General features: G+C 34.8%; 1 protein-coding gene across 1 annotated transcript in view; it reads right to left on the minus strand.

Moving 5' to 3' along the window:
• MDGA2 (MAM domain containing glycosylphosphatidylinositol anchor 2) overlaps positions 1–22,600 on the minus strand; it is an 800,938-nt gene that overhangs the window by 293,589 nt on the left and 484,749 nt on the right. The window lies entirely within an intron of this gene.

A 22,600-nucleotide genomic window follows, 5' to 3' on the forward strand; every position in this document is an offset into this window, starting at 1 on the left:
ATGAACTTGTATGTTTCTCTTTCCCAACAGCCACATAAAACAGAGCTCCATGAGAAAGATGAAAATTCAAAACCCTCAGATTCCAGATTTTGGCCAAAACAATGAATCAGTGTCAGAGAAGTTAATATCAAGCAGCTCAATTGACTCTTCCCTTTAATGTACTTATTTTACCAATTTTTTATAACGAATATATTAAAAACATTCAAAGAATTATGTTTACAAATTATCACAATCTTGATAGTAACAAAATATGATCTTACACTGGGTTAAACTTTACTTTCAGATTTTATATTCCATATTATATTTGTTAACTTGAAATGTGCTAAAAAAAAGGCGCTAGTAAAAGGCATTCATATTTCTATTGCTAGAACATTGGAAGTAAATATGTGCCATTTTACATATATCCTAAAGAAGGCCTCTATACCATAAGGTTTAGCAATTTCTGGAAAAGGCCAATTCATAAATGCCTTGGGCTATGCGGGTCGTAGGGTCATTGTCTCAACTACTCAACTCCACTATTGTAGAATGAAAGCAGCAAAAGACAACAGGCAAATGAATGAACAATGAAGCTGCTAAGTTCCAGTTATATTTTATTTATGAATATAGGTGCCTCCAACCAGATTCGACTCATGGACCATGGTTTGCCAACTCTTGATATATCATATACCAGCTTCTTTTCTTAAAATAAAAAGAGATTAAAAAGTTTGCCTGCCTTAAAGCAACACTAAACTCTTAGTTCCATACACTAGCATAAACCTAGTATATATTTATTGTGTGATGCAAACACCTGCTGTATTAACACCCAGCTTTACCTTTTACTTTTATAACCATGAAAGGTTACCTAACCTCTGTAATCTTCAATTTCCTTATCAGTAAAATGTGAATAATAATACAATATTATAGACTGTTGGTAGATTAAATGAGATAGTCCAAAAAGTCTTGGGCACGTAGTAAATGCTCAATAAAATTTATTGCTACTACTACTACTACTACTATTATTATTATTATTATTATTATTAGGGTCTCATTTAAACTCCCATTGATTTCTTTTTGTTTTCTTACTTTATGTCACCAATTCATAATGCATTCACCTCTCATTACAAGTAGGTAAAAATGTTGCTTGCCCATTCGTTCAGGCTATCAAATGCTTCTACATGACAAGCACTTGTAACTGAAAACCTGAAAAGAATCTACAATATTTATATAGACATAAAAACAGCAAAATGTGTGAGTATATGCTACCCTGAATATTTTTTTAAAAAAAACATTGTTCCTTAGAATAGATTTCTTTTGATGTGTTAAAAATAATAAAAGGCCAACAAAAGTTGTAATAGCTGCCTTGTGGAATCAAAGAATCCAAAATATCCCCATTTTTTAAAAAGTTTTTTTTTTTTCAAATGTGAATTTCTTGACAGCCTTATTTTGATTCCTAGTTTTGTAACATTCTGAGGGGTTTTTTTCTTTCAACATTAGAATCTTTTCACAGCTACCTCAAAGGCCTCTAATTTTAGTAGTGTAAATTTACAGAGCAACTGCTGTTTTTGGTAGAGTAGGAAACTTTCACTTTAAATTCACTTTATTAGCTATGCAGGGATATACACTGTCTGGTTTTAATAAGTTGGGATATTTAGGGATACCAGCATTATTATCATGAAATATTTTAAGCTTTTGAAAATCTATCAGATATTTGGTTATTTAGTAATTAGTCCTTCATATATATATCAAATCCTACAGGAGATTGATTAACTGAATTCAGCCTTAGTGACATGAAGAAAGATACTTTGAGTCCATTGTAAACAATTATTTTCTTTCTTGTTCAAAACATAATTTCTTTTAGTAGGTTCAGTTTTAGAAGATATGAGCTGTATTATGTTGCAGAAACAAAATTCTGAAACCAGAAAGCTTAGAAACAAAATGGAATTAGATGGCAAACAGTGACTGTTTTGGGTTCCTAACAGTTAAGACTATTATACCTTCCAACGTCCATTTATTGATGTATCCCTGGCTTCTTTCTTGTTAGGTGGCAATGTCAATAGGCTTGGTCAGGAATAGACTAAACCTGAACAGTCATTTAAACATGCTCTTCCTTGGTCTGGATGAGTTTCGGGTCACTCGCCTTCTGAGAATCTAATCCTGTGACAATGGCTCACTGAACATTCTATTGGCTAAATTATCTGTTGCATTCACTCATGTTTAGAAATTTCTACTTCATACATTTCATCAGTGATTTTTTTTTCCCTTTTAGATTTAAAAACTAACATGCCAAAACGAGATTTGTTTTAGACAAGTCAAATAATGGCATGGTTAAAATATTTAATTTAAGGGATATCATACATATATGTGTGTGTGTGCATGTGTGTGCATGTATGTATACGAGCATGTAATGACATATCGTTTAAAATATATACACATATATATCACTTAAAATATATTTTAATATATTCTATATATTACTAAATATATACTGAATATATGTATTTGTCTTAGGTCAGGTTTCTAAGAGCCTCTAAGACTCAGATGTGTAAGCCTGAAGTGTATGGGAAGTACCTTCCAGATCAACACACGTGGAGGTGTAAAGGAAGTGGGATTGGGCAGGGGGAAGGTTGAACTACAGTGCACTTGCAGCAAAGGTCCCAGTAGTTTTGGAGAAGTTTTGGAGCTGTGATGTTCACTCAGACCTGTCCTGTCCTGAAGCAGCAGGGCTAAACCTTCATACATCAACCCTTTGCCCTATCACCTAGTCATTGAATTTGTGCTACTCCCCAATACGGGGAATGGCGTTAGGTGGAGCTCCTCTGTTTGGCTTAGGGCAACTTCTAGAGAGGAACTTAGCTGATAGTCATCAGCTGCTAATACTCTCATCAACTGGAGGAATGAGTGCCTCGTTCCTGATGGGAGGGATCTGGTAGGTGCCCTATAGTATCCACTCAGATCCACATGCTCGGTGTGGCAATTCTATCTGGGAAAAGCTACTCCAGGATTCTGGTTAATCTCTTTGCCTAGGAAAACATTCAGAAGGAACTGTGGCAGGATGATATTCATCATCTACTATTACCATTCTAGATTCTTCTCACCCTGGGGTAGTACATCACTTGGTGTAGGCAGCTTATCTAATGTAGTTACCAGAGCTTCAATATTGAAAATTTTGAGCCTTTGGTTACCATATCCTTCTCAGGGCATGACTGATGCACTTGTCTGTTTACCACCAAAATTGGACAAGAGAACAAATACCAAGAAATGACTTAGTGGATCAATTAAGTTATCAAACATATTCTTTACTGCCTCACTACATATCAATAGTCTTACTTCCAGCAGATCATAAAGACTAGTTACTCCTGCCAAAATAGTGACTCCTCTTATTTGCTTTTTCGTGATACACGAAGCCTAAATAGTAGCCATGGCTTAAAGATTAATGAGACTTTACTGTGTCACTTAATAGAAGCTTTTATTTGTTTATTTATTTTCCTTTCTGGGAACTGGGACCTCAAAATTGCCAGAGCCCAAAGTTATAAGAAGGGAAGCATAGATTCCCCAAGTGGGTCTTTGGATGTGATGGTAGTGTTGTCATTCTTTGGTTCTTGGCCCTATGTGTTCTACAGAAAGAAAAAAAAAATAGCACCACATAATAATGGTCATTGATTTAGGATTTAACTGCATCCTGGAGCACCCAAACCTCACTGGATATTATCTTTGCAAGTCTAAGCTGCTGTATCATAAGGACATTCTATCACTTTATTAGGCTGCCATTTTTAGGTGATGTAGTAAATGATATGACCAGATAATCCCATGGCAATGTGTCCAATGTGGAATCCTATGTACCCAGGTCAACTTGGATCCTACAACAGTCCTCAAATGTTTCAGGAGTCTCCTTTTTCTAGTATATGGTTATGCAAGTAAATGGATGTAGGCTCTTTGTAGAAAAACCTGGGAGAATCATTTCTATTTGTATTTGCTGTAGTGTTTCAGGGTTCTTTCTGGTGATTCAGTTCAAGGTCTGAAAGTTGCCTTGATTTCAGATATTGGGCAAGGAGTCCTGGTCATCATTTTTATTGATTTTACTTATGTAGACTGTACAATATTTTGATAGCTGTCCACTTCTTTTGCCCCTAGGGATGCTGTGTTCTATTAACCATTGTTGTAGATTGGGTGCCTTCCCCACCGCCCAACCTCATTGAGGCTTAGTCCCCACTGTAACTGCTGAGGGTGGGAGATCCTACTATGGTAGTTGAAAGGTGGGCCTTGAAGAGGTGATTACGTTGTAGGACCATGCCCCAGTGAGTGGATTAATAGTGGTGGCCCGGGGTGTGGTTCTGAGGGCTTTAACAGAAGAGCACATGAGAGGTCAGTCTCTCCCTCTGCTCTGCCTTTTTTCTGCCACATGAGACACCTGGGTCACTGTCGCCACAACTGAAACCCTCACCAGATGTGTTCTCTGAACTTTGGACTTTCCAGTCTCTGAAACTGTAAGCAATAAATTTCATTTTCTTTATAAATCACCCAGTTCCAAATATTTCATTACAAGCAACAGAAAGGGACTAATACAACCATCTTCACAGCTCTCAGTGAGTCATGAGTCCTAGATGCATTTGAACTAGCTGCTTATTAAGATAATTGTGTCTACCTTGCTTGTGACAGCTAAGCACTGCCTCCTAGACTCTATTAATAATTTTGAGATTCTGTCATCTTCATTGCTATCAGAGAGCCCAATTCTGTAATAGCATTTCCTGTCATCAGCATTTGCCTACAGAAGACACTCACCACTGAGTATCTCAATGACACTTGTGACTCAGTCATCAGGACATTCTTAGTGCTTTAGTCAATGGGGTGTCCTCCAAGCCTTTAAACAGAATAAAGTGAGCTGATGATATTTCTGGACTTTATCTGATATATTCACTTTAGCATGCCCACAGCTGAGTCTTTTGATCCCTTTTTTTTAACAGTCTGCACAGCAGTTCTGACATTTATGTTTCATTTAGTGGGGACCATTGTTTTCCCCAAGCTTCCAAGAGCTATCCTAGTAGTGTATAACACTCTTTCCTGCTGTCCTTGCCAAGGTGTTAAATCTTGTATCATGGGAGAATGCTCCCATATCAATAAATTCTTATTCTCTGTTCACACTTGATCCTATTCTCTATCTCTAGTCTTTTTTAATCTTATTCTCTATCCCACTTAATCCAGCAGCCTCAGGATCCAGCTCCATACATACATCCCTAACTCCTGCCAGTAAATATTGGCTAGGGTCTGAAGCTCATTTGAAGCATAGTCTTTTTTCTCTCTGAGATACCCAACATTTCCACAGCCAAGTAATATTATCTATTGACTCTACAAATTGATCAGAAGGCCAAAAACGGAGCTTGGGCTATATCCTAAGAGGAATGTATGTTGCTTCAAAGTGAAAAAAGTTTCTGCATCATCTTTAGGCAAGACAAAAGTGATAGCCTTTAATTGGGAATAATAGGCTACTACTGTAGTCCTTGATTTAGGGAGATCTAAACTTTCGCGGTTTTTGAGTTCATAAACCCAGAGGTAGCCTGCCTCCCAAGTCAGGGTTCCATTTTTTCCCAACCAGGGTTTATACACTGGCTTTGCTGAAGATGCAAGCTTCCTGAAGTTATGTTATATTTTAAATAAGTCTTATAATCAGTTTTTATGACCTCTAGCTACAGAAGATAAGAATGTCTTTACATTCACTACAAAGGTATTTTTTGGGCCCACCCCGTGGCGCACTCGGGAGAGTGCAGCGCTGGGAGCACAGCAGCGATCCCGCCGCGGGTTCGGATCCTATATAGGGATGGCCGGTGCGCTCACTGGCTGAGCGCGGAGCGGCCGGTCACACACACACACAAAAAAAGGTCTTTTTATTCTCACACATCAGCCTCAAGTGATGATGAATTATACTCGGCCTTTCGTTTTTATTTATTTATTTATTTTTCACTACTGCATAAATGGAACCCAGCCAAAATTAACTGATTCCATTGTCTTTATAATTATAACTTACCCCTAAATTCTTCAAAAGCCTGAGATATTGAACATTTAGTGCATTACCTTCCATTGGTAACTAACCTTGTTCACCATAAGTGAAGGTTTTTAACAATTTCACCGCTGTTGCTTTCAAGGGCTATCAGTGGTCCACTTACCACCAGCAATGAGGCCATCATTGCCAACCAGCTAGGTGGCTTATGGGTGATCCATCTCTACGAAATATTAGAGTCAACTTCCTCAGACTACCCAGAATTGGTTCTTTGGAAATCTGATTTTTGATGAACATATACATTCAGAAAATTTATCAGAGAGTGCCTTCAGGATCAACGTATGTGGTAGAGTGCAATAAATAAATAAATTAATAAAATTAGGATTAGTCAATGAGCGGGGTTAAACAATAATGCATCGTTATAAAGGCTCCAGATAATCCAAAGGAGCTCTTGGATTGAGAAGGCCTTTCGGAGTTGTTCTGAAGTTTTCTTACAAAGGACACTGCTCAGTTACTGGATTAGAACTTCTTCTGGTGAGGAGGTTTAACCCTGGGTTAGATGGCTCTTTCCAGCTGCGAGCAATTCCATTAGAGGGGCTCACTTGAGAATGTTCCAGCACTCCCAAGGTTTAGACAGAACACCTACTACGTATTTTTATCCAGAAACCTTGAGGTTACCATTTATAGTTTTCTTCAGTCTTTGTAGATAGCTCAAGGAGCATAAGATCTGTCTTCATATTTTATTGTCAATTTTCATACTACATGGTTTTAAGAAAGTTATATAACCACACTGGCCTGTTTTCTGTTACTGACGATATTTTATCTATATCTGTTTCTTCTTTTTAAAATAAACTTTTTTTGATTTTATAGGCTAAATGTGTGAAATTCAAAATCTAGAAATTATATTCACTGACAAATGCAAAATGTCTTTTGATGTAAAGAGTATATGATTTTTATTACTTAATGAGGGCCAAAATTTTCACATTTACAATGTAAATCATTGAATACATTATTCAATATATAAATATTTGTTTAAATTTATTTTAATAACAAAATAATATAGTTGTCTATAAAATATATCCTTATGTACATAGGACCTATACCTTAGTTATGCGTGTACTCCTAAAAACCAACATAATAAACATAAATACTGAACAATAATCAAATTAACATAAAAAATAATCTGTTACTATTATAGATAATATCAGTTTTCAGCAAGGCTACTCATATATATAATAATATAATGAAAATTCATTTTTTTCCTTATGTGCAGCAGTTACTCTTTTATAACTGAAATTGTTTTCTTGAAACTTTTTTTAGCTGATTAAATATGCCAGACATTAACAGATTAATATCATTTTAACAAATAAAAATATGAATATATGTGCTACCTTTCTTAACTCTAGAAACAACTAAAGTCTCCCAGAATAATTTATAGCACAAAAAAACTTGATCTAGGCTTTGAAGAAATGGCAAGGGAAATGTTCCAAGACAATCTGAATTTATCTGACAATTTTTCTTTGTGTGCTGATAAGAATTACCTACTTACTCAGTTTTATTTTACCAACATTTTTTGAGTTCCTATGGGAACCACAACATGGAGATGTTTAGGACACGGTGTACAAAATCATTAACTAATGGTGATGGACCTAATGTTTATTGAGTACTCATTTTGTTTTTTGGAGGAGAAAATTCACATATGTCAACTAATTTCATATTTACAGGTGCCTCATCTCTTTAAATCTCCCAGGAGTTGAGTTTCAGAGAGATTAATTTTCTAGTTTATATGTAGCAGGGTTAATACCATAATAAAATATGTCTAAACCTAACATTTTTAAGCCCGTTGTTTTTCATGCATATTTTCACATATCTACAATATGCTAGGCATCGTATAAACCACTCAATTTATAAGTAGCCTACAATCTATGAGTCAAAAAAATAAAGATGAGTCAAATAAAAAAAACAAAACATAGATAAATGATCCCATAGAGATGTAAACCAAAGATGGACAATTAATTCTATCTGGAATGAATAGTAAATGCTTCCTGAAAAGATGATGCCTGAAATAAATCCTGAATTACAAGGAGAGTAAGCCAGGTGAAGAGCAGGAAGTGGCATGTATAAAGTTGTAAGATATCAGAAAAAATATCAAATAGCAGATACCCAGCAGAGCTAGAAAAGAGTATTGGGTATTGGGAGCAGTAATATGATATGATGTTTGAGAGGTAAAAATGGGCCAACTCATTAGTAGCACCATGTATGATAAAGGGAATCAATTTCATTATATTATTTTTTAGCTGAAATGGGCTTTCATTTTAGAAAGATCATTCTGGCTTCTATCTGGAGGAGAAATTTGGAGGAGGCAAGAATAGTGGCAAGGAGATCAATGAGAAAGTGGTTGTCACAATTAAGATGAGCAGTGATAAGAGCTTTGAATAAAGTAATGGCAATGGCCATGAGGAGAAGGCTTAAATGAACTTCACTGGGTGACTTATTAGACATAGGCCTGAGGAAAACATAAATTAGGGAAGGTCTCCAAGGACCTGACTTTGGCAGTTGGGTAGACAGTGCATTAACTAAAACATGAAATGTAGAGAGAATGTTATCTGGTCATGGGATGGGGTTTCACAGGGTTTGCGTAACGTAGGGGAGTTAATGAGTTCTGTTTGGATTATGTGGAATGTCAGGCACCTATAGATGTTCCAGTCACAGTGTACATGACTGGAGCCAGAAAGAAAAGTGTGGGCTACAGACATGGGTTTAGGAGGTAGGCTTTGTGGAAGAATGGATCACTCAAGGATGTGAAGAATGAAAAAAAAAAAAAAAATGACAAAGTAGAGATCGATGGGCAGCACCAAGCATGAGCAAAAAGAAGTTTTGAAAAAGACTGAAAAAAAAGTGATGGAGGAAGTAGAGTCTAAACAAATCAATGGTAAACAAAATAAGTTTAAAAAGCTCCTTCCACAACCATGGAGGGGCTAAAAAGCAAAATAAATGGCGAAAAGAGGTTAAGGTAAGAGCAGAACTGGAAGGTGACTTTAAATTTGGCAAGCAGTAGGTCACTGGTGACCTTGCCAGGGTTGTGTCAGTGGAATGACAGGACTTACATCATTTTCCTGTATACAACAAAGTGAAAGGTAAAAACATGGAGAGATTAATGGGTATAATCCTTTCAAAAAACTTGGCTCTGATAACAAAGAATTATTGGAATAGTTAGAGGACAACACGTGATCAAAGGATTCTTGTTTTGTTTCGTCATTGATTTGTTTCCCCCTAAGCTGAGAGATGTACACTTAAATCCAAATAGGGAAGAGCCAGGAGTTTATAAAAAAAATATAAAACATAGAGAGCTTTGCTTTAGGAAAATGGCCAATGTCTGAAATAGCTATTTTAATAAAGAATTGTTATTTTAGTCGCATAATTTTTACATGGGATTTTATAAATCAACATTATTTATGATTTCTTTTATCAGTGGTGTGTCCCTGTTTATCAGGAGGTTTTCATTCAAGCTGCCAGTCTTGAAAGCTAGAAAACTTGGAATTACTTTTGACCTGTTCTTATTTTTACATCAATAATAATTTTTTTCTACATTAAAAAAATCCAAAATTAGTGCTTACACACTAAACAGCTTTGTTTGAAATCTGTTCACTAAATTATGAATGCATTTGTTTAGTCTACTCTCCACTTCTATTGGGGACACTCTAGTGACATGACAGAGTTAACTTACCTCCCAGCATGCACCGGCACAATTAATCCTTATGATTAATCAGTTATTAACTGCAACTGGAGTCATGGGGTATAGTTATAAGTTAAGGAATCAATTAGTCTCAAAAATAATCACAGCTGAAGCATATTTTCCACAGGGGTTTATTCCACCATTTGGTGCAATTTTTCTGTCTTTAATCTTTGAATTAAATCAAATGAATCTGAAAACCCAGATGGCAAAGACACACTAAATACTGCATTGGATGTCATCTTTCCCTCTGGGAAGTTTCAAAAATCTTTAACATCCTATATAGAAGACATGCAACTGTGTTTTCTTAAAGAAAATAACTACTTAATATACTTGGAGGCTCTAAAGCTAGTAAAGTATATTATATTTCCACTTTATGAACAAGGATTTATATTAATATTATAACAATAAGATAAATGCACATAAAAATAGATAATGCTGATTATGGGTGTGTCAGTTGCCACGACATGAATAAAATTAAGTTACCTTGAAGTTATACAAAAGAGACTAATTAAATCATTGTTATACATATCAATAATTAAGAACAAAGCACTTTATTGTAAACAAAGCATCAATATCAATGTTTTCTAGCACTTTCTCCAGAAACCAATTAAAAACACCGTTTTCTGTGATAAATCAATGGGAAATTTTGTGTCAATACTGATGACAAGAAATGTTTCATATCTTTTCCAGCATAGTGATTTTTGAACAATGAATAACTTTATCTGATAATCTACAAAAGAAAACAGACAAAATGAATACTTACACCCAACTTCTCAAAACGAAACATTTATATGAGTGGGGCTATCTATAAAATTCAGACTCATTCTTCTGTGAAGTTTTGCTATTGCTCATCTAGTCACACCAATTAGAATACACTTGCATCTTCTATAAGCTTTAAAAAATATGTAACTACATGTTTTATATCTCTTAGCTAATATCCTGATAATTCTACATATCATTCTGGGGAAAGAGTTTTCGAGCTTTCAGATGGCCTGGAAAAACTATCCTAGACTTTTCCCTTAGCTTCTTCTCACCCATTTTCTATCAAACTCTGAAAAATTAAGGATAATGAGAGACATGAATTTTTAAAATATACAGACATAGAGATACAGAATCAGACAGACACATATAAACATCCACACACATACTTGATTATAATTTATGTGTATATATTATGTGTATACATATTTCAGTCTTTTCCTTCTTAATACTTGCCTCCCATTTTCTGTTCTTACACCCTCCCCTCCCCGGGAGACCCATGTTAACATCCTGGTATTCTGTTTTTCTCTAAGCTCACGTATTCATATGTGTATGTGTGTAAGGGCTTTTGTTTGCCTTTTTATAAAAATTAAATCAGGTAACACCTTTTAAAAAAAAATCTTTCTTTTCTCACATGGAAATCCCTCCAAATAGAGATCTAATTCCTCCTCCTTTTTAAAAATAGTTGTGCAATATCCCTGGTCATAAATGTATTATAATTTATTCAATCATTCGCATATTATGGGTATTGACTTTATGTCTAGTTTTTTACTTTTTTTTGCCTCTGAAAACAATGCTACATTAATTCCTCTGAACATGGTGGTTTTTATTTAGTAAAAGACATTCTTATAAGAGGGAAGCTGGCTTGTCAGTAGTTGTAACTGTTTTTCCGGTTGCTTGCCAAAAAAACCCGTACATTTCACGAGTATATGAGTTTTTTCTCCTTGAATATCAGTCATGATAGGTTTTTTTCCCTCTTCTAAATTTACGCGCACTCTGACTGCATAAGGTGATATAGCTCATTGTTGCTTCAGATTGCACTTCCCTGGCTACTAGTCAACTTTAGTGTCTTTTCATTTGATAAATGACCTTCTAGACTTTTGCTTCCTTGAACTACCTACTCACATCCTTTGTCTATTTTTCCCTTGGTTTAGTTGTATTTTTCTTTAAATTTTTAAAGAATTGCTTTGTATATTTTAGATTATAATCTTTTTATTATTTTTCTATTAATTTTGTTTAATAAATCTATTTAACAGACAAAATAGTTCAAAGCTATATAGTTAAATAGAATTATCTTTTTTATTTTTGGTAAAGTATAATAAAGAATGGCTAGTTTCTCCCCAGATTATACGTAAAGTCTTTGCTAGACTTGAAATGAATCTAGAATTGAATTTTGAATGGTGTGCCATTTAGAGATCTACTTTTACTTTCCTTCTGATGGAGATACCAGTAGCAGCAGTACCATTTAATAGTTCATTTTATCACAATAAATTTAACTCCAACTTTATCATGTATTAAAATTTCACATATATTAGGATCTATTTCTGGTTTAACTTCTCTGTTGTATACATTTATTTGTTTATTTCTATGTATAACCATATTAATGTGATACAGAAGATTTTTCCTTCTGAATTTCATTAAGACAACTTCACCCTGTCCCATCCCTTTGTTGCTATTCTATTTCACACTTTCATGGTTACTATCAATCTTCCGTCTTACAGCTAATGTCTAGATTATTTTATTTTAGTCAAATTAAAAGCAACAACAACAACAACAACACACACACAAACACAAAACTCTCTTGGGATTATTCATTGAGATTGCATTAAATTCATATATTAATTTTAATTTAAGGTAAAACAAAAATGCAGAAATATATCTGGCCTGGTGCCACTAGCACAGACAGATATTTAATCACATTTCTAATATTATCTAAAGAAGCATATTTTTTACTTGGCAATGCTCAATTACTTAGTAATACTTAGTAATTTAAATTTTGCTAGAAAATCATCCATTTCCATAAGAGCTGCATAAAGTATCGCCAAATTTTGTGATCTCTCCTGTATCTAAGGTTATGTCTCTTCTCATTCCAAATCTTGCATATTTCAGCTTCCTTTCTTTTCTCTTTAATTAGAATTACTAGAAGTTTGTCATTTTTATTTGCCTTTTTTTTTTTTTTTTTTTGTCTTTTTCGTGACTGGCACTCAGCCACTGAGTGCACCGGCCATTCCTATATAGGATCCGAACCCACGGTAGGAGTGTCGCTGGGCTCCCAGCACCGCACTCTCCCGAGTGCGCCACGGGCTCGGCCCTTTATTTTCCCTTTTAAACAATCAGATTTGTATTTTAAAAAATTTCTCCTTGTTTTTGTTTACTGTTATTCTATTTTCAGCTTTTACTTTACTAACTTTGTCTTCCTAATTTACCTAATTTTATTGTTCTTTTCTAATTTATTGAGTATTAATTTCTGTTGTGTTTTATTTCTTTTTAAATAATAAAAGCATTTTGGGCTATACGTTTTGCATTGAATTCAGCATTTTTTGTGTTCATAACTTTTATTATGAATTGTCTGTTCAGCTGCCTTCTACATGGTATATATCCTACCTATTGATTTCCCCTTGATACAAAGGTTATCAAGGTGTCTTTAAATATTCAAGGAGAAAGAACTCGATAGTCACATCTTTATTTCTATGTAGAACTTATGTGCTAGAAAACTTTGCATTCTGTTATGTAAAGATTTGTAGCACATAAGTTCTAAATAGAAATAAATAGTAAATCTTTACATATCACAATGCAAAGTTTTCTATATGCATTTTAACCAAATACATAAATGATTTTGTGAACATACTCATGAAGAGGTAATATTTTTCTTTTACAAGGTGATCAATTTTTACATTGTTCCCTCATGTCAATAAAGTAAAAATTTTAGATAGCCTTCAGGGCACACTCTGACCCTAATCTCTGTTCTCCACCTCCTCACCTCCTAACAGGAGATATTAGAATGCTTTATATTTCCCCCTTTCTCTCACCCTAAGTTCAACTCTTAGGTTTTGCATTGATTGTTTTTAGATTTCCCTTAAACTCATAGCTTTCAGTTTCAAGAATTTTTATTTGGATTCTTATCTAAAACAGTGCAAACTGTTTATTCATATCCATTAGATTTAAACACCTGCACTCACCCCTTACCAACTGCCCCGACATTCCTGTCCCATCTTGAGGTCGCTGTTTTTTCCCTTACAATCTTTACTAGAATGTACACCTCAAACTATGCAAGGGGGTTTCAAAAAGTCTGTGGGAAAACTGGAATTAAAAGATAAAAACATAAACTTTATTTCTCAGCATTAGCTCCATCAAGTCATGACACTTTTGTATGGGATGATACCAAACATATAGCTCATCCTTGAAAAACTGAGGATCCTGAAAATTTAACCATGTAAATGCAGTCTTTTTTACATTATTAACTGAAAAAAATGGGTGCCCTTTAAAGATGTTTTAAGATTAGGAAACAAAAAGAAGTCAGAAGGAGCCAAATCAGGACTGTAAGGTAGATGCCTAATGACTTCCCATCAAAACCCTTGTAAAGTTGTCCTTATTTGATGAGATAAATGAGCAGGAGTATTGTTGTAGAGAAAAAATCTCTGGGGAAGCTTTCCCAGGGGTCCTTCTGCTAAAGCTTTGGCTAACTTTCTACAAACACTCTCACTCTCATAATGACCAAATGTTATTGTTCTTAAACCCTCTAGAAAGTCAACAAGCAAAATGCCTTGAGCATCCCCCAAAAAACTGTTGCCATGAAATCTGCTCTTGCACAGTCTACTTTAGCTTTGACTGGACCACTTCCACCTCTTGATAGCCATGGCTTTGATTGTGCTTTGTCTTCCGGATTGTACTAGTAAAGCCATGTTTAATCTCCTGTTACAATTCTTCAAAGAAATTCTTCAGGATCTTGATCCTACTTCTTTAAAATTTCCATTGAAAGCTCTGCTCTTGTCTGCAGCTGATCTGGGTGCAACAGTTTTGGCACCTATTCAGTGAAAAGTTTGCTCAACTGTAGTTTTTCAGTCAGATTGTATAAGCTGAACCAATTGAGATGTCTATGGTGCTGGCTATTGTTTCAGCTGTTAATCATAGGCACAAGCAAGATTATTTTTTTCCTTTCAAATTGATGTGGATGGTTTTCCACTGTGGGCTTCATCTTCAATATTGTCTTGTCCCTTCTTAAAATGAGTTATCTATTTGTTAACCGATGATTTCCTTGGGGAATTGTCCTCATAAGCTTTTTGTTAAGCATCAACGATTTCACCATTCTTCCACCCAAACTTCACTATAAATTTGATGTTTGTTATTGCTTCAATTTTAGTAGAATTTATGTCACTCTTTTCAAACTGATGTCTTCTTATCCTTTTTAGCGCCTCAAATAAGATGCTGTTTAGACATGTTATAATGAGTTAGTACAAGTTTATTTTGATGCAAAAAAAATGTTCCAATCCATGCATAGTTTTTCATAATACCATTTCCCATGAATTTTTTTGAAGAGCCCTCATATAATGAGTGATGTCCTCACTGAATTCCTGTATGCCAATCTTTCTTTTATCTTCCAGATCAGTGATATGGTCACTGGCTATAGGATTCCTGAGTTGCAGTATTTTTCTTTAATAATTTGTAGATATTATTCTACTGCCTTCTAGCTTCTGGTATCAAAAATAAGAACTCTGATACAAACCATTTTTTTCTTCTTTTACTTTGTCCTTTTTCACTATCTGATTTCTTTTTCCTCCTTAGATTTCAGAATTTTTCTGTATTAGCCTAAGTAGTTGTCTTTTTTACTGATTTATTATGAGCTCACCACTTTCCGAATTTGCAATAAGCATTTTCAAGCTACAAATTACAGTCTTTTTCAACTTAATGTAATACTTTTTCTGGAATTTCTAGTATAATAAGGGTATTAGTTCTATAGGCTATATCCTCCAAGTCTCTCTTCCACTTCCCTCTGCTCATGATTTATGTATCTTCATACTTTTTGCCCTGTATTTGGAGATATTTTAAACACTTTGTGTCCTAGACACCAGTTTGACTCAATTTTCATTTTTTTACTAAATTATTTAGTGAAGAAATCATGATTTTTAATCTCAGAAAGTTTAGTTTGTATGTGTGTGCACATGAACTCAAGTGCATGCACCCATCATATAAATCTCCCTATGTATTAGCCTTCATTTTTATGTTATTTTTATTAACTAAAACTTAATCTGCACTCTGTTTCACTGGATGTAGTTCTACTTAATTTTTGCTGACCTTTTTTCTGAACATAGGACACTGTGGTAGTTGTCATGTCTTTGAGGCTCTAGTCTGGTTGTTGACGAATCCCAACTATAGGCAATATCAAACGTGTAGGAAGACAATTTATTCCCTGATCTATGGGTCAGTGGTGTAGAGGCAGGCAAGCCTTTCCGCCTCAGGGGCAGGGAACACTGACTTTACCCATTCTCTACCTTGTGGGCAGCAAGAAGAGGAAAACACACAACTGACCTTTCACTCAGGCACCCCAACCCCCCAATATTCTGTTGGTGAAGAATTGAAAGATCTCAAATTTAATATTAATGTTTCTCTTCATGTATAAAAAGCTATCAAAACAAGTATAGCAAATATAAACAGTAGTACAATGCTATTCTCTATCCATGCTATACATCAACAATATGAGGGTACTTCAAAAAGCTTATGAAAATATTCACATTATCTTTTAATTCCATTTTTCCATTTTTGAAGGACTCTCATACATAAACTTATCTGTGAGTTCTAGATTCATCTCAACTCATTCATTTCATGAGGCAAATTTAACATCTCAATGACAACCTTCCTGCCACCTTTGATATCAAAAGATATATTTATCTTTTAGAACAATAATATATGTATTATTGGCTTATAAGGTACAAAAAATAAAACAGCAACAAAAACAACAACAAAGACTTAGCCTTTTAAATACTTCTTTATTTGGCTGAATTTAGGTCTATCCTATCTATTTCCACATTTCCTCAAGTATGGTTCTGATAATTCTTTGATTCAATTCAAACACCCAGGGGTAGAAAAGGGATTTCATTCTAAACTCAAGAAATAACTCCTCTACCTGATGTATACCTGAAAACTAAACATAATATTTATTTAATTGGCTAATACTGTATTACATGTTTGTTAACTCTCGTAAAGAAAGTGAACAGTTAAAAATATATCCAAACCCTAAAAGACTTTAACACTGATTAATATTGTAGAAATGGTACATCAATTTGACTAAATAAGGTTTATTTCTTTTAATGTGTAGTTGGTAATTGTTTCTAATTATGAATTTCTAGTCCTGGCTAATTTTGACCACTCCAGCATTTATATCAAAGCCCATTTGGAACAAAGACTGCTGTAACCATATCACAAAGTTTATGTGTAAGTCAAGGGATTAAATTCAGAAAGTTACTTAGGCATTATTGAATGGAGCATTTTTTTGAACTACATGCCTGATAATACTTAAATACAATTTATCCTCTTTATGGTGACTCTGAATTTGCTACAACATAATGTTTTTTGAAATAATGTTTTTTTTAAAAAAAAACTCCTAAAACTTGTCATTTTGACATGTCCTAGGCTTTAGAGGTATATGTTTCCTTACACATGCAAATTACTTCTCTCCAAAGCTCTCATATGAGTTAATGTCTTGCTTTATAGCATATCCTGTAGAGTTGTTATGAGTATGGAACACCCTTTGAGGTAAGATGGTAGATACATACTCAATTATCTCTAAATAAATGGTTATGGGAAAATTAGAAACTGGTTTACTGACCTTAGGTATTCTTGAAACTTTGAGAAACTAAAAAACAATTTTTGAAAGTGTAATATACAGAATGTTCAAAAATCTGAAAACTATAAATTAAAAAAAATATTAATAAAAGAAAGATTCCTAGCAAAAAGGGTTTGTTCATTATTCTTAGATCTAGAGTGAAAATTTAATTCAAGGTCATGATTACAAGAAAATATCTCTACTTAATAAATATGACTTTGTGTTCTAAGTATGCTTTTCCAATAAGTTATATTATTATTCTAACAGAATTATTATTCCTTATATAAACCTAATTGTCAATGGAAAATAAGATCATGATATATATTATACAATTCTTCTGTTTTCTTCATTATTTAGTCATTTCAAGAATTGACTCTGAAAATATGCATTTTAATAGTGAATTAAAACTTTAACTGTCATCAAGAGAATTGCGTGGAATAAATTAATGCAGAGCTTTCCATATCACCTCACATATTGTATAAGTTAACAACAAAATTAATAGGGCAGACAGCATGCTTATTCCTAGGGGGAGATACAGATAGATAGAAAGACAGACAGACACATGCACACATACAATATTAATGAAGGAGTTAACTTACCAAGCTTAGATAAAAAGAACAGGAATATCCAAGTAAAAACTATGTATCTTTTTGGTCCAAAATATTTGCAAGTTTGAAAGTAATAATGAATAAAGATGAGATAATGAGATATTTCCTTAAACATGTTTTTTCCTTAATAGCTATCCATCAAACATAATAAAATATGGAAAAGTACAAGAAAGAACGTTCAAAGAGAAACCCATAATCTAGACAAGTTTTAGTAAACTTGGTTTTATTTCTGCCAGTCCAAGAATGAGACTGCAAATAATTTTAAATCTTGTATTTTTTGTTTATATTGTGAGCATTTTCTTATGACATTGTATGTTCTTCTTAAACATTCACTCTATCTCTCCCTCCCTTATTTACTGAACTGCAATTTAATCAGCATGTAATATGTTCTAGGCACCATACTAGGCACTGAGTCTTAACAGGAAAGAAAGAGAGAGAGAGAGAGAATGACTAGCACTAACTTTGTCCTTCTGAAGTTTATATTCCAGTGAAATAAACAAACATTAAATACCAAATTACTTAAACATTTAATCTGTTAACACTTACTATTACTTATTACTATTAATTACTTATGACAATAAGGGCCAGGAGGAAGATACAGGTTACTATTAGAATGAGTAAATGGTGAATATATGACAGTCTAGCATCAGGGAAGGTGTCCCTGAGGAAAGGATGGACCTGGTAAGAACTGGTTGGGGAGAATTTCAGGCAAAGGCAGGATAAAGCAGAGTCCGTGGAGTGGGCAGAAGCTTTGTGGATTCCATGAACTGACACATGGTTGAAGCAAAGGCAGGAAATGGAGAGGACCCTGGGGTGAAGCTTGGAGGTGGACATGGCTCAGTGGAAGCAGGAGCCTTACAGAAGCCCTTAAAGGGTTTCAAGCAGGGTGTTTCATAAGCAGGTTTGACTTTCATAAAGTTTTCTCCATCTGCAGTGCTAAGAAAATAATGAAAACGGGCAACAGTGAATGGGCGGGAGACCATTAAATGACCGTTATAGGTATCCAGGTGGCTAGGGTGGCAATGGAAATAAAGAGAAGTAATTTTGTTTAAACTCCTAGGATATTAATCCATAGTACTGCAGATACAATGAAAGTGTAAAACAGATTGCAAAATTTACCCAAGAAATGGTATTGAATTTATCATGTACAAATAGCATTTTGAAGTTGGCTTCATAATGTGAATCATTGAATCAACATACAATTTGTTGTTTTAACTATATGGCTTAATGTTGTTTGATTTTATCCTTTGTAGTGGACATTATGAAAACAGAGGCTGTATATATGACAGATATGCAAATCCTGACTGTCAAGAGGGCTGAGATGGAGCTAACTAAGAGGAAACAATTTTGAGGTTTTGAAGAAGGCCTCAGAAAGTGGACTTTTTATATTATGGTTCTCAGATTGGGTTCTGTAAAGATTTGAATAAATTGGTAAATGGCTGGTACTTATTAAGTAAGGGGACTAACATTTGAACTCTACTATATTTTGGGTACTGCCATTTTCCACCAAAACTAATGAAAATGCTAGAAAATTTCTTTCCCTGTCGCCTAGCATCCAGGCTGTGGGTACATGACACAGTTTCATCTGACTGGATGCACCTGCCATACACTTGAATTGGGAACTATTGATACAAAGAAGTAGGGGCCCTGGAGAACCCCTCTCAGTGGCATATGGTGAGGGTAGTGATAATAATACTGAGTTTCCTGGGAAGCAGGGGCAACTGTGCTAGTAACCGCACCCCGTGTTTAACAAGAGCAACAGCAGTGCACAGTGGAAAATTCAATGCACATTAGCTGTGTTAGTGGCAGGCGTGTCCTCACTGGTTTGTGGAGGGACTGGGAGCTGTGCACACCATGTCGCTTAACTTCATTGTTTTCTAAACTTTGTTCTGCAACCTTAAAGCAATTCTACAATTGCTTTAATATATATTACATATATATATTAAATTTTACATATATATTTAGTTAGTTAGTTGGTTGGTTAGTTAGTTTAAGCCATCCAGGTTTGAAGTCAGCTGCTTGTATGCAATGGTTTATTGAATTAGTGCTAGTCAATAAGGGGTAGCTATAAATCAACTTTATTCTTTCTCCCACTGGCTCTTAAAGCCTTTGTGATGGGCTATTTCTTAGCCTGCTGTTGGAGAACATTTTTGGCATATTTCACAGCTTTTCCAGTTCCCTATAGTCAGTCACAAAAACAACCATTTCTGTAATTAAAATGCCCAATCCTATAATTTAAAAAACAAACCTGTGAACTCTCTAATTTAGATTTTTCTCTGTTCCTTCCAGCTGTATTGTAACTAGTTCAGGCTCAATATCCTGAAAGTCTGAGGGGGAAAGGACAGGGATGTAGAGGGTTACTTAGTATTTTTTCTATCTTCCCCTACTTTGTTCTTTGACTCCTCCCTACTAGCCATAGGGGACAGGACTTTCAATATGGTAGAGATGATGACTGAAGGAGGAGAAGTGAGAGGAAATGGAACCCCATTCTCTGTAGATGAAAAAGTCAGCAGATCTTAGGGTGGAACTCTTGAAGTTTCCTTCATTTGCTTCCATCCCAAGGTCCCAATCTCAACTGCTTTTATGAGTATAAATAAGTTGGGGGGAGTGGAGGCTCCAACACTGGTATAGACAGTGTATGCACCTCACTGTGCCACAGGTACTTGACACCTTCTAAATTGATCTAAGCTTTTGGGCCTCTGCTAAAACTGACATACAAAGAGACTCGGTGCAAAGTAACATTGTGTTACTCTTGCAACTATGTGCCCTGATGCATAGAGCTTTTTGGTTCTTCTAATAAACCTTTGTCCTAAACTAATCTTTTATTTATTGATTGGCAGAATAAAGACACAGATTTTTGTCCTACTTTGATTTGCATACCTAAAAAGAGCATTGGTGGCTAAATATCAGATAACTCTTATTTATTTATTTATTTGCCAATATATACCTTCTGGTCCAAGTTTTGATTTCTCCAATTTTTTATAAGTGGTCCACTTTATTATTTTAACCTGTAATTCATTCTTAGAAACTTTTGAAATATTCAACAACAATAATAGGTAACACATACATAGTACTTATTTCATCAGCCCACAAATATATATTTCTATCTTCTTAAAGAAAATACACTTTGTGTTTTCCTTCTTTTAACAACACGGGCTATTTCATCCATAATACAGGCATCAGCATCCGCTGGTCTTGAGCAAGATATCTTTAGCTGTGTCTTGTATAAGAACAGGTCTTTAGAGTAGACCTCAAAATGAGACACAACTAAGAGGAACCTTTATCTCCAGCTCTATACTACAAAGCTTGAAGGAACAAAACCTGAAATAAATGATTATTAAAATGAAAACCAAAACCAAAACCAAAATATGAACAGCCACTACAAAAATCTGACCTGAGGAAAAGAGAATGTTTTACACGATCCCAGTACTTGTCTGATATTAAGAAAGTAATGCTCTTTGTACCTCCCACTGATTACCAAATGCTCCTCATTATACTTATTAATTTAAAAACTAATCAAAAGGGACTCCACACAAGCAGACAAGACTATTTGCGTCAGACAGATTATATCAGGCAATCCAGCCAAATGCTCAGCACGTAGGATTCTGCTCTCAGCTGCCATCTCCTAATGGTTTGGGCTTATCACTCAGAAATTTGGAGGAAATTAGTAATACTCAAAATGTAGACACTGACCAATCACCACTGGCATGCTACACCTATGAGAATCCACTCACTATTTTCTTTTTTTTTTTCAATACTGCCTCTAAGATTATCTTCCTAAGTGTAGATGTGGCCATTATTTCCCCCCCCACACCCACTGTTATTTCTGAAGTAAATACCTATTTTAAAAATTAACTGTACAAAACAAATTACCATTCAAATAGAACAAGAATCATTTAGCCTATTGTTTATAGAAATAACTGCTTAATCACCATGATCTTAGCTCTGCTCTTTACTAATATTGCAATTTGAGGCTAGTTACTTGACCTCTCTGCACCCATGTCTTCTTATAAAGGCTCTGCTGTGGGAAGCACCTCTGAACCAGCTGATTATAAAAAGCAGAAAGCACTCTCTGACCAAGTGTAGAGGGGGGAAATCAATGGAGGCTGACCAGGAGAAGAAAATCAGCAGCAGTGAGCAGTCTTCTCACAAGAGACATTGTAGCAGAGGCCAAAAGGAGCAGAAGGGAGGAAAGAATAGCAAAAATGAGGGACATCCAAACTATACGCAGTGCTCTGATTAAGTCAGTCCTCTCTGGGATATCAGATTAGAGTGGCTACAGCTGTCCAGCTGTACATGTAAGCACCTCAGGGAGTTATTGGACGTACCTGGGGAAATCAATCCTAGAACAAGACTTGGATTTCCTGCTGGTAAAGGGCATAAAGAAAAATCATGATTTGTAATAATGAATATGCTAATAATAATTTTTAAAAAATAAATTTTAAAAAGTGAATGGTATATATGAACAACATGGAATTTTACTCTACAAGTAATTGTTTTATTTACAGTCAAAGTCAAGTAAAATCTGAGATCTTGGGAGACTAGCTTTGGAATAATGGGTGATTGCTGTCTCTGTGAAATGTTCTAAGCATATAACTTAGCTGCATTTCCATCACAGTTGCAACTATTTTATTGCATATTTCAATTAGATAAAATGTACAGTTGCAGTGCATTTAGCCATACGTGCATTGTTTATGACTTGATAT

This window comes from Cynocephalus volans, chromosome 3 (genome assembly GCF_027409185.1).
Source record: "Cynocephalus volans isolate mCynVol1 chromosome 3, mCynVol1.pri, whole genome shotgun sequence".
Taxonomy (NCBI): Eukaryota; Metazoa; Chordata; class Mammalia; order Dermoptera; family Cynocephalidae; genus Cynocephalus; species Cynocephalus volans.